Genomic DNA, 10356 nt, shown 5'->3' with positions numbered 1-10356 from the left:
TTCTTTACAAACATGAACAATTGTAAAACAAAAGGCCCGCAAAAATAGATATCAATTCCTTCGTGTTTCAAAGACCAGGGCCAGGATATTCTGAAATCCTGGCCAAGTGTTGATGCCGGTATAAATACTGGAGTGGTACACGCCGGTGTCGACGGGCCTCCTGGCCCAGCAATTCAGCGGCCCTCAGGGGGCCAGCACGGCGCCGGAGTGCTCCATGCAGCTCCGGCACTGATACGCGGCCCTGCATGGGTTCGTGCATGCGCGTGCCGGCCGTATCTGCGCCAGTGCATGGTGGCCGTTTCCGGGCCGACGCCGCGGAACATGGTGGGGCCCTACAGCGGACCCGCACGGAAGGAGATAGGCCCCCTCCAGATCACGGATGCCCGGCGATCAGTAGCCCCCGATCGCGGGCCTAGATGCCATGGAAGACCGCCCCCGGAATATGATTCCCCCACCAGGAGGGTCACCGCGGCCACGGGTCTGAGCTCCCGCCGGGTGGTACCAGGTTGGAACCACCCCGGCGGGACTCAGCGGGTTTTCGGCTGGTCGACTGCGGAGAATCACCGTGGGGGCCTCTTTCAGCAGCCCCCGACTGACGCTGCGTTGACAGCGCAGGCGCGATTGGCGCCGATTCTCAGGTGGCCTTGGCAGGAATTTCCCGCATCACCGGCGATTCACCGACCCGGCGCGGGCTCAGAAAATCCTGGCCCAGAAGTTTCAAAAGGCATTCCCTTACGGAGAAGTTCCAATTCAGGTGGATTCCCAGCTGAAGGCAGAATTGTAGAAGTAATTTAAGATAATAGCAGCATAGTGATAGGAGGTTGCTATTCAGATACTTGGTCCATGGAACAGGTGGTGTCCAGTAGCTTTCAGATAAACAGGCTGCTTGGTCAGCTTGGAGTCCTGCTGTCAGATGGTTGCATGTTGGAGATAGATCAGTAGATGGGCCTGCATCAAAGTTCTCAACTGTAGATTGAGATTTCAAAATGATTGCTTGAGTCATCTGACCTCATTCCTCCGCAATTCATTTTAAAAGGGATGTTTATCTGGTATCTGTATATGCCTTTAATTTTGTGGCTTATGATGTTCCAGCCTTTATCCTCTGAAAGAGCCATCATCTGCATTGATGACCCTGTTCAGGGTAGTGATTGGCTTGGTGGAACCTCGGACTCGATTAGAGGGTTAAACTTCATCCAAATGACATTCATTTCCTTTCTATTGTTCAGTTTTGAAATGGACTTTGACTGGCCCGAAAGTGAGATTTCATAAACAACATGTCGGGGCATGTCTCCAGTGCAATCCATATACTACCTTAGTGGTCACCTTACATTTCCAGTCATCAGATGACTTGTGGTGGCCATCTTAGTTCAAGAAAGTTCATTTTTAAATAAGGAAAGACAGATAAAGTTTGATCTAGTTTGATCTAGATTCAATTCATGTCTTTGGGGAATGTTAAGGACATTTTGATTCAGTTGGGAAACGCCCCGTTGTGTTGTGATGGAAAGGCCATCATTGGCCCGTTTCACTACACAGATGCTGCCTGGCCTACTGAGTATTTCCAGCACTTGCAGCTTTTATTTAAGGTATCCCTTTTGGCATCTTTTAGTTTGACTGAACAATACGTTTCTTCCTTTAATCAGTTGTGTCCTAAAAAGGATACTTATGGTGATACTTATTTAACGATTATGGAACAACACAATGTCACACTTCCTGCTCTGTGAAAACAGCCCTGTGCTTCCAAATAAATTCTACAGATGCAAGAAATTTGAAGTAAAACCAAAAAATAATGGGTAAACTCAGTCGGCCAGGGAATTAACTCAAATTTTTTAATTATTTATTTTAAAAATAAATTTAGAGTAGCCAATTCATTTTTTCCAATTAAGGGGCAATTTAGCGTGGCCAATCCACCAACCCTGCACATCTTTGGGTTGTGGGGGCGAAACCCACACAGACACGGGAAGAATGTGCAAAGTCCACACGGACAGTGACCCAGAGCCGGGATCGAACCTGGGACCTCGGCGCCGTGAGGCAGCAGTGCTAACCACTGCACCACTGTGCTATCCAGGGAATTAACTCAAATGATAGAACACTTGCGTTAACTAAGTGAGTGTCATGTGTGGGTACCTTTATGAAATGGGTGTTTATAAATGGGTGTGCATATAAATATCTGTAGTGAGAGTACCTTTAAGAAATGGGTGTTTATTACTGCAGTGATGTCAGAGAGTGGGTGGAGCTGGGCTGTCTGTCAGCTTTTTACTTTAATTTTAGGCTGTTTGCTGCACGGTGTTTGTTTTATTTTCAGTGTTGGAGCTGAAGCCAGACAAAGCAGGTGTAGTGCTGTTCTCTCTGCCATGAAAAGACTATCTCTTGATCATTTGGTGAATTCAGAATTATAAATGTTCTCAGCAGTAGCATGGTGGTTAGCACAATTGCTTCACAGCTCCAGGGTCCCAGGTTCGATTCCTGGCTTGGGTCACTGTCTGTGCAGAGTCTGCATGTTCTCCCCGTGTGTGCGTGGGTTTCCTCCGGGTGCTCCGGTTTGCTCCCACAGTCCAAAGATGTGCAGGTTAGGTGGATTGGCCATGCTAAATTGCCCTTAGTGTCCAAAATTGCCCTTAGTGTTGGGTGGGGTTCTTGGGTTATAGGGATAGGGTGGAGGTGTGGGCTTAGATAGGGTGCTCTTTCAAAGAGCCGGTGCAGACTCGATGGGCTGAATGGCCTCCTTCTGCACTGTAAATTCTATGATCTAGTGACTTTAACCTGATGTGCTTCTGCTAAAAGGTGTTTCTTTTGTCTTCTGGATTTTGTTTGGGAAGTTATTAAAGATTACTCAATGTTGTATTCTTTGGGGGTTGTATTTGAATTGATGGTTGCTAAGCTGTTCACTGTAGAGGGCAGCACGGTGGCACAGTGGCTAGCATTGCTGCCTACTGCGCTGAGGACCTGGGTTCGAATCCTGGCCCTGGTTCATTGTCCGTGTGGAGTTTGCACGTTCTCCTCGTGTCTGCGTGGGTTTCACCCCCACAACTCAAAGATGTGCAGGATAGGCGGATTGGCCACGCTAAATTTCCCCTTAATTGGAAAAAATAATTGGGTACTCTAAATTTATTTTTTTAAATGTTCACTGTATGTTCTAAAAAGGTTAGCTTGAGTTCATAGAATAAACATTAATTTGTTTAAAAAAAACTTTTCCATTTCTGCTGTACCACACCTGTAGAGTGGGCCGTGTGCTCCCCATACCACAATCTATTAAAAGTTGTGGGTCAGGTGAACTCCATGATACACTTTGGGGTTCTCTAAACCCTGGCCCATAACAGTGAGGCAGTGGGACCGGTAGCTGCATTCACCACTCCTCTTTACCAACACAGAGACGATGGGCTGAATGGTCTCCTATAAGTTGATAAAAAGTATTGACAAAGTCGATGTAGCGCGGATGCTTCCTCTTGTGGGACAATCTAGAATGAGAGGTCAGTTTTAGGATAAGGGGTAGATTTAAAAGAGAGGTGAGGAGAAAAATATTTCTCTCAAAGCGTCGTGAATCTGTGGAAATTACTAATCCATAGTCTGGTGGATGTCGGGACATTGAGTAAATTAAAGGAGGAGATAGACAGATTTTAAATCAGTGATACATTGAAGGGTTATGGAGAATGGGCGGGTAAGTGGAGTTGTAGGCGAGAAATCAGCCATGATCATATTGAATGGCGGAGCGGGCTCGAGGGGCTGAACTGCCTACTACTTCTAGTTCTTATGTTTCATTAACTTCTTTTGAGTTCAGGGAGCAGTTATGGCGAAAGAAACAGAGTTAACCTTTCTGGTCTCTCAGGGAATTAAAGGATATGGAGAACAGGTGGAAAAATGGAGTTGGCGCCCAAGGTGTGAAGATCAGGTCACCGGGTTATTGGGATAGGGCGAGGGAGTCAGCTCCGGTGGGAGTGCCCTTTCAGCGGGTCGGGCAAGACTCAATTCATTGAATGGCCTCCTTCCGCACAATGGGGATTCTATGAAGATCCTATTGCATGGTGGAGCAGGCTTGACAGGCTGTACAGTCTACTCCGACTTCTTATGGTCATGGTCAATTACCTTCACAGATGCAGTCAGACCTGCTGAGTGTTGCTACTATTTTCTATTCTTATCTGGGGTTCAGAATGTGGTTTACCCAGTCAGGCGCACTGAACTAAAAACAAAAAATGCTGGAAGTACTCAGCAGTCCTGGTGGCTCCTGTGGTGAAAGAAACAGAATTAGCCCTCCAGGTCGATGGCCCTTCATCAGAACTGAGAAATCAAGAAATGTCGTAGCTTTTGAGCAAGTGAAAAGGTGAGGAAGAGCAAAAGGGAAGTCTGTGATAAATATTGAATGCAAATTAAACGACAAAAGATTGCATGATCTTCCTCACCCCTCCCCTTCACTTGCTCAAAACCTATAACCTTTTCCATCTTTCCTCAGTGTTGTTTACCGCCATTGACCTGAAACGTTAAGCCTGTATCTCTGCACAGATCTTGCAGGACCTGCCAGAAGGGGAAAAAACAGTTAAATGGGGAAATAAAAATACTGGTTTTGTATACTTCAAAATGGAACACCAGTAAAACATGGAAATAAGAATATTGGTCAGAACTGGTTTTTTTCCTTGTGGACTGCAGCAGACTGGTATTTATTCCATATTTCCAGCAGGATTCCGCTTCTGTTGAGCACGTTGCTTGCCGGATAATCATTACCTCTCCATCATCATGCGCTGATTTCTACAAATAAAGATAAGCCACAAAGAACGAGAATTGTTTCCTCCCAAAGCGATAACGATAATAAAAGCAGAATCCTTGACCACCGGTTCCTCAAGAGCTTGGGGGGGGGGGGGGGGGGGGGGGGGTGGTAAAGAGCTTTCTCTCGCTGACCGGGTAAGCCTGCAGTTCCTAAGAAACAACACATCCAGTCTCCCATCTCCTCTTCTCTCCTGCACTTCAGTATCGCGACGTTTTGCCGCAGTGACCTCAGACGTTTGGAGGTGGATTGGACTGAACTTTTTCAACAACTTCCAACTGCATTTCGGGGGCTGGTGGTGGTGAGGCGGGGGTTGGCTTGAGGGAAGCAGACGAACACACATCACTGAGCGGCAGAGCAAAGCGCCTGGACAACTCAGCGGCTCTCTCTCGGCAGCCTGGGGACTGAGAGTTGCGGCACCTCCCTCAATCCCGGATCGGGGAACACTTTATCGTAGGGGGTGGGGGCGGAATAAAGGAAAAGCCTGGTAAGAAAATGAAGCGTTTAAAATAATGAAATTCACGCATGATGCGTGAAGCAGCTGGCGCCGCAGTTGCTTGCGCCGCCCTCGGTAGTGGCAAGAAAGTCTCGCACACTTTTACTTTTTTTCTAGCATTCAGGCAGGACGCGGTGGAGGATCTGTGCATGTAAAAATAAATCATCTGCTCACGGTCGAGTGATGCATACAACTTTATGCTCAGCCTGAAAGGATCCTTGTCTCGGGGTTGTGGACTGTCAGTGAAGTAGTGCAACATGGTTGCTATCATTTATATTACAGTCAGATCCCAAGTTCCATAAGACACTTACTATATGTAATATATCACGATTCAGAGTCCAGCCTTTGTATAAAAGCTTTGAAGGGTCGGTATTGGCATTGGAATATTTACATTGCACAGTGAATGACATCAGTTACAAATCGGATGGGGCTGGGTACAGTTTATTCAGTGCATCAAGCGGTAAATGCCAATGATATGTGGATTTGAGGCCACAGTATCGTACCATACACAGAGGCTGAATGAATCATTGTTGATGAAATTGCCGGTTGTGTAATAGAAATAAACAAAAGGTGTCGCTAAATCTGTTTCCTTCTCTAGCCTCTTGTTAGTTTTGAAAAGCTTTCCATTTGTGCTATTCTTTAAAATGACTGCAACATACTTGTAGCACTGTGACTCTGGTATAGCGATCTAATCTAATTTCCACCTTGAATGGAAATGTCGGGAGTTCTCGACCGGATTTCATTTATAATCTAATTTAACCCCCGAGTTAAAGTGTTTAACTTTCAGATGCAAATTTACGTTTGCCAGCAAGCAGATATCTGATGGCTGGAGGAGGTGGTAGCTTTGGGGTGCTCCGCCTACGTTCATTCACCTGCCACTTGCCCAGTGTTCCGATTCTCCCCAACATGTTTCACTATCGAGGCTCCAATTGTACCCCTTTAGTTGCTGGCTTAAAGAAATGCAGTTTTGTAGTATCAAGAATGTAGATCAGAGCGATGGAGGTGCTGACAAACCTCACAGGGATGACTGGCCAAGAGGAGTGTTTATTCCCTTTTCCCCTTTCCTAAATAGTTTACGATTCACACGTTTATAAAGATCAGAAACTAATCCTTTAAAAAGGGGGATTCGCACAAACGACTTGAGGATTATTTTTAGGTTATTTTCATGCATTGTGTCCTCATTTCAATGATAAAGTAAAGGTTGAATGAAAATCGATGAAGTCAGCAGCAGGACGATGGTGGTGGCTGAATGAGGAGCGTGGAGACCTGTCCCATCCATTCAGTGCCTCGGTTTGTTTGTGGTTTTTACACAGCTCACTGGGGTAAATCATGGGGAGGTGGCAGGAAGAACAAAAAAATACTCAATTTTAAATTAAAAAATGTTAAAGTTAGGTTTGTAGCGAAAGGGAAAAAAACACGAGGAGTGCTTAAACGTTAGCAGTTTGGTTCAGGGACGCCTGATCTCGGTTGACAGGCTTCGTTGCTGCTGCCCAGTTGTGTCAGCGGGGGAGCCACCTTGAGCTTTCACACCTTGAGCCTCCCCACCTGGCGGCTGGCGCAGGTGCTCCCGCCCCCAACCCTCCCCCGCATTGGCCGACAGCGCCCGCCGCCGCCTCCTGCGATTGGCCGTCGCCACCCGTCAATCAGAGGGGACGCTGTCCAGGGACCGCCCCCTCCTTTCCTCCCCCCTTCACCCCCGTCGTCAAGGAGCCGGGCGCGCGGCTGCAGAGCAGTAGCAGGAGGAGAGAGCGAGCGAGCTCGAGCCGCGGGTATAAGCAGAAGGAGCCAGAGCCGGAGCCAGTTAGGTAAGGGACACTTGTGAGGCACACGATAGCTCATTGATGGCCTTTTCAGCGTGAAAGCTTCTGCCCCCCCCCCCCCCCCCGCACACAAAATTTGGGTAAAACGTATGACCGTAATAACATCCCACCACCCACTCAGTGAAACGGCTGCAAATTAAATACAGGTGGCTAGAGGGAGAGAGCACCTTTTGAAAGGGTTGCCCATTGCAAAAGTTGTTGGGCAAAGCTTTTCTTCCCTTTGCTGTTGTTGGTAAGCATGCAAGCTAATGAGGCATTCCGATGCTAACGAATCATCGTTACCTTTTCCGTGCAGTGATTTATCTCCTCGTTGGAAATTGTGCACTGGGATTCTGTTTAATTCCCTCTCTTTCGTCGTCCTCATAAAGGATGGTGGCAGCATTTTAATTTCGTGCTCCTGCAAACTTGCAGTTAGATTTAAAACGAATGGTGAGCTCAGAGGTGTTGCAATCGAGATGTGATGTTCAGTTGCTGAGTCAGTCTGGTGTGTCCAATTACGTTGCCATTCTCAAACGTTATCATCTCGAGAATATTTTTTCAGTGCTCCAATTAATATGCTGTTCAGGGTTGTAACTTTATAAAGAATTTGAGTGGTTAATATCAGTAATAAAGTGCTTTATTTTTATATTCTGCGATAATTTAATGTGTATTTCCTAATATGTTAACATGTGCTTGAAACTGATTAGGCTTGATATGCTGTTTGAAGTAATAACCTTTTACCCATAACTTCTGGGGCTTACGTTTTATCGGCTGATGCCACAATGGGTGTGCAGATGTGTATGAGATCTGAGGGTCTAATCCTGGCTACATCAGATTGACTGAGACTTCTATGGGGCCTGTCCATTGTTTTCAGTTGTTGTGGCTTGGGGGTGGGGGCTTGCAATCCCTGCATTTTCTATTGCACAGCTGAGGACCTTAGACCTTTGCAATCTGATTATGGACTTGGCTAGGGCACATCGAATAATTCTCTTGGTATCTTTTTCTTTCCTGAAGCCATATAAGTACAGGGAAGGTCAAAGATTAGTTCTCGTGGTCAAACAGGCTGATCAGCTGGCAGTACCCCAAAATGTGAATATCTTAGTCAAATAAATGAGCCTTTCAAAACTGAGAGGTTATACTGCACAGTTCATTTGACTGCAACGTGCGAGTAATTGGAATATTGCACAGTTTATTAATATATTTGCCTGAATCTCTTGTACATCTCCTCAAACCAGCCTCTCTCCATACTGTATAAAGGGGCTGACTGCCTCAAGTCTTCTGGCAGCCACGGGCACAAATTTAACTTTTGTCGGCTTTGACAAAAGTCACCCGGACTCGATGTTAGCTCCCTTCTCTCTCCACAGATGCTGTCATAACTGCTGAGATTGTCCAGTTTTTTCTGATTTTGTGACACCAATATAAATTTTGAGGTAACAAATGAAAATAAAAGATTTAGGACGTATATCTTCAGTAAATAGAAATGTGGACTAGATTATGCTGGGTTTGGGGGTGGATGTTAATTTTTGAACCCTGTCCCTCAAAAGGCGGTGGCAGCAGAGTCTTTGAATGTTTTTAAGGCAGAGGTAGAAATATCTTGATAAGCTAGGGGAGGAGAAGGTGAGGTGAAAAGTTATCAGGGTAGCTGGGAATGTGGATTTGAGGCTACATTCAGATAATTCATCTTTATTATTGTCACAAATAGGCTTACATAAGTACTGGAATGAAGTTACTGTGAAAACGTGCAGACTCCGCACAGACATTGACCCAATCGGGGATCAAACCTGAGACTCTGGCGCTGTGAAACAACAGTGCTATCCATCGTGCTACTGTGCCACCCTTCAGCCATTATCTTATTGAATGGTGGAGTAGGTTTGAGGGGCAGAGTGGCCTACTCCTAAACTGTATGTTCAAAGTTTTGCAATGCACCTATGCATACAACTTTCCTTTCACGAGTATAAAAGCAGGCACTGATTAGTTGAAAAAACTGAATGCCTGCTATCCCTGAAAGGTAATTCCTCTGGGTGTTGAGCTTTATCCTTGACCTCAGTTTGTGAGGTGGCACATGATGTTTTAATCAAGAATAAACTCTGCAGCTATTTATTGAAGTTCCAGTTTTGGCTTTGCTTATTATTTTATTGTGGTCTACTAAAATGAAGGAACTGATTGCAGTGCTCCCCCAAGGTTCAGTTCTACACTGACTTGACTAACAAAACTCTAGGTTCAGTTACCAGCATGTGTTGAGGTTACTGATTCAGGGGAATAGCAATAGTTGTGCTGCAGTTTACCTTTAATGCTCCTGGGTGAAGGCTGGGAGAAATGAACCAGAATTCTCAGTCCTCATTGACTTAAAGAGATGGAAGATTTAAAGGTATGGAGAATGGGAATACGCTAGGGCATTTCTTAAATTGGCCTGTTTCAATACTGCAATACCGATTTCTGTCTAGTTAATCTTGATGAAACTTGTGTGCATGGATGTAAAGGGCTTTGTTGTGGTTTCCTTCACAGTTAATAATATAATAATAATCGCTTATTGTCACAAGTAAGCTTCAGTGAAGTTATTGTGAAAAGCCCCTAGTCGCCACATTCCAATGCCTATTCGGGGAGGCCGGTGCAGGAATTGAACCTGTGCTGCTGGCCTTGTTCTGCATTACAAGCCAGTTGTTTAGCCCACTGTGCTAACCAACCCCTTAGGTTGACCTATTGACATTTTGGTTGGGATTTCAAACATTGGTCATTTAGGAGAGGCATGTGAAGATGGAAAGCAAGTTAGACAAGCCATTGAAGGTGGTTGTCATGTGTGCAGCGCCAATCAGATCTTGCAGACCCCTGTCTCAACGTAAGAAAGGTTCTTAAAGAGAGGAGGGGCAAAAGCTCATTCCAAGACTGGTTTAGTAAGTACCAGTTATGCAAGACAGTAAGCTCATTCTAAAATACATTCTGAATCCTTTCTGTGTATCACCTGATGAAGTTACAGTTTGAAAATGACACAGGCAGCACAATAGAAGCTTTTGAAACATATTTTAAATTCTGTGGTTGTGGTTGTGTGGCCTAGAAACTGTTCATTATCTGAACTCCCTGCTGTGGAGATTTAATTTAAGTGGGTCAGATCAGATTGTTATCTTTGTATCTGGAGCAAATGCAACTTGATGTCATCAGACTTTTTGGTTACAGTTGTATTCTAGTAATGAGGAAGAAAATTGTGGAGATATTGCTAGTTATAATTACTAGTTATAATTACATGCATTTTAATTTGCATATATTATCCAGCCATTGGACAGAATTCAATGGAAAAATTTCGAAGTTCATTT

The 10356-nt window shown here is 45.2% G+C and overlaps 1 protein-coding gene across 6 annotated transcripts in view; it reads left to right on the top strand.

Moving 5' to 3' along the window:
• Positions 1 to 5046: 5046 nt before the first annotated feature.
• Positions 5047 to 10356, top strand: part of sipa1l1 (signal-induced proliferation-associated 1 like 1) — a 483945-nt gene continuing 478635 nt past the window's right edge. For 4 of the 6 annotated variants that reach the window (XM_038784402.1, XM_038784345.1, XM_038784365.1 and 1 more), the window contains exon 1: positions 5047 to 5240. The gene's annotated coding sequence lies outside the window, so the exon portion shown is untranslated. Of the gene's footprint in view, positions 5241 to 6936; positions 7055 to 10356 lie in introns of those variants that run through there. The other 2 variants (XM_038784356.1, XM_038784376.1) reach the window with 1 other exon arrangement.

The sequence above is a fragment of the Scyliorhinus canicula genome, chromosome 2 (genome assembly GCF_902713615.1).
Source record: "Scyliorhinus canicula chromosome 2, sScyCan1.1, whole genome shotgun sequence".
Lineage (NCBI taxonomy): Eukaryota > Metazoa > Chordata > Chondrichthyes > Carcharhiniformes > Scyliorhinidae > Scyliorhinus > Scyliorhinus canicula.
The sequence above is the reverse complement of the archived record's forward strand: the minus strand, read 5'-3'. Positions and strand labels throughout refer to the sequence as shown.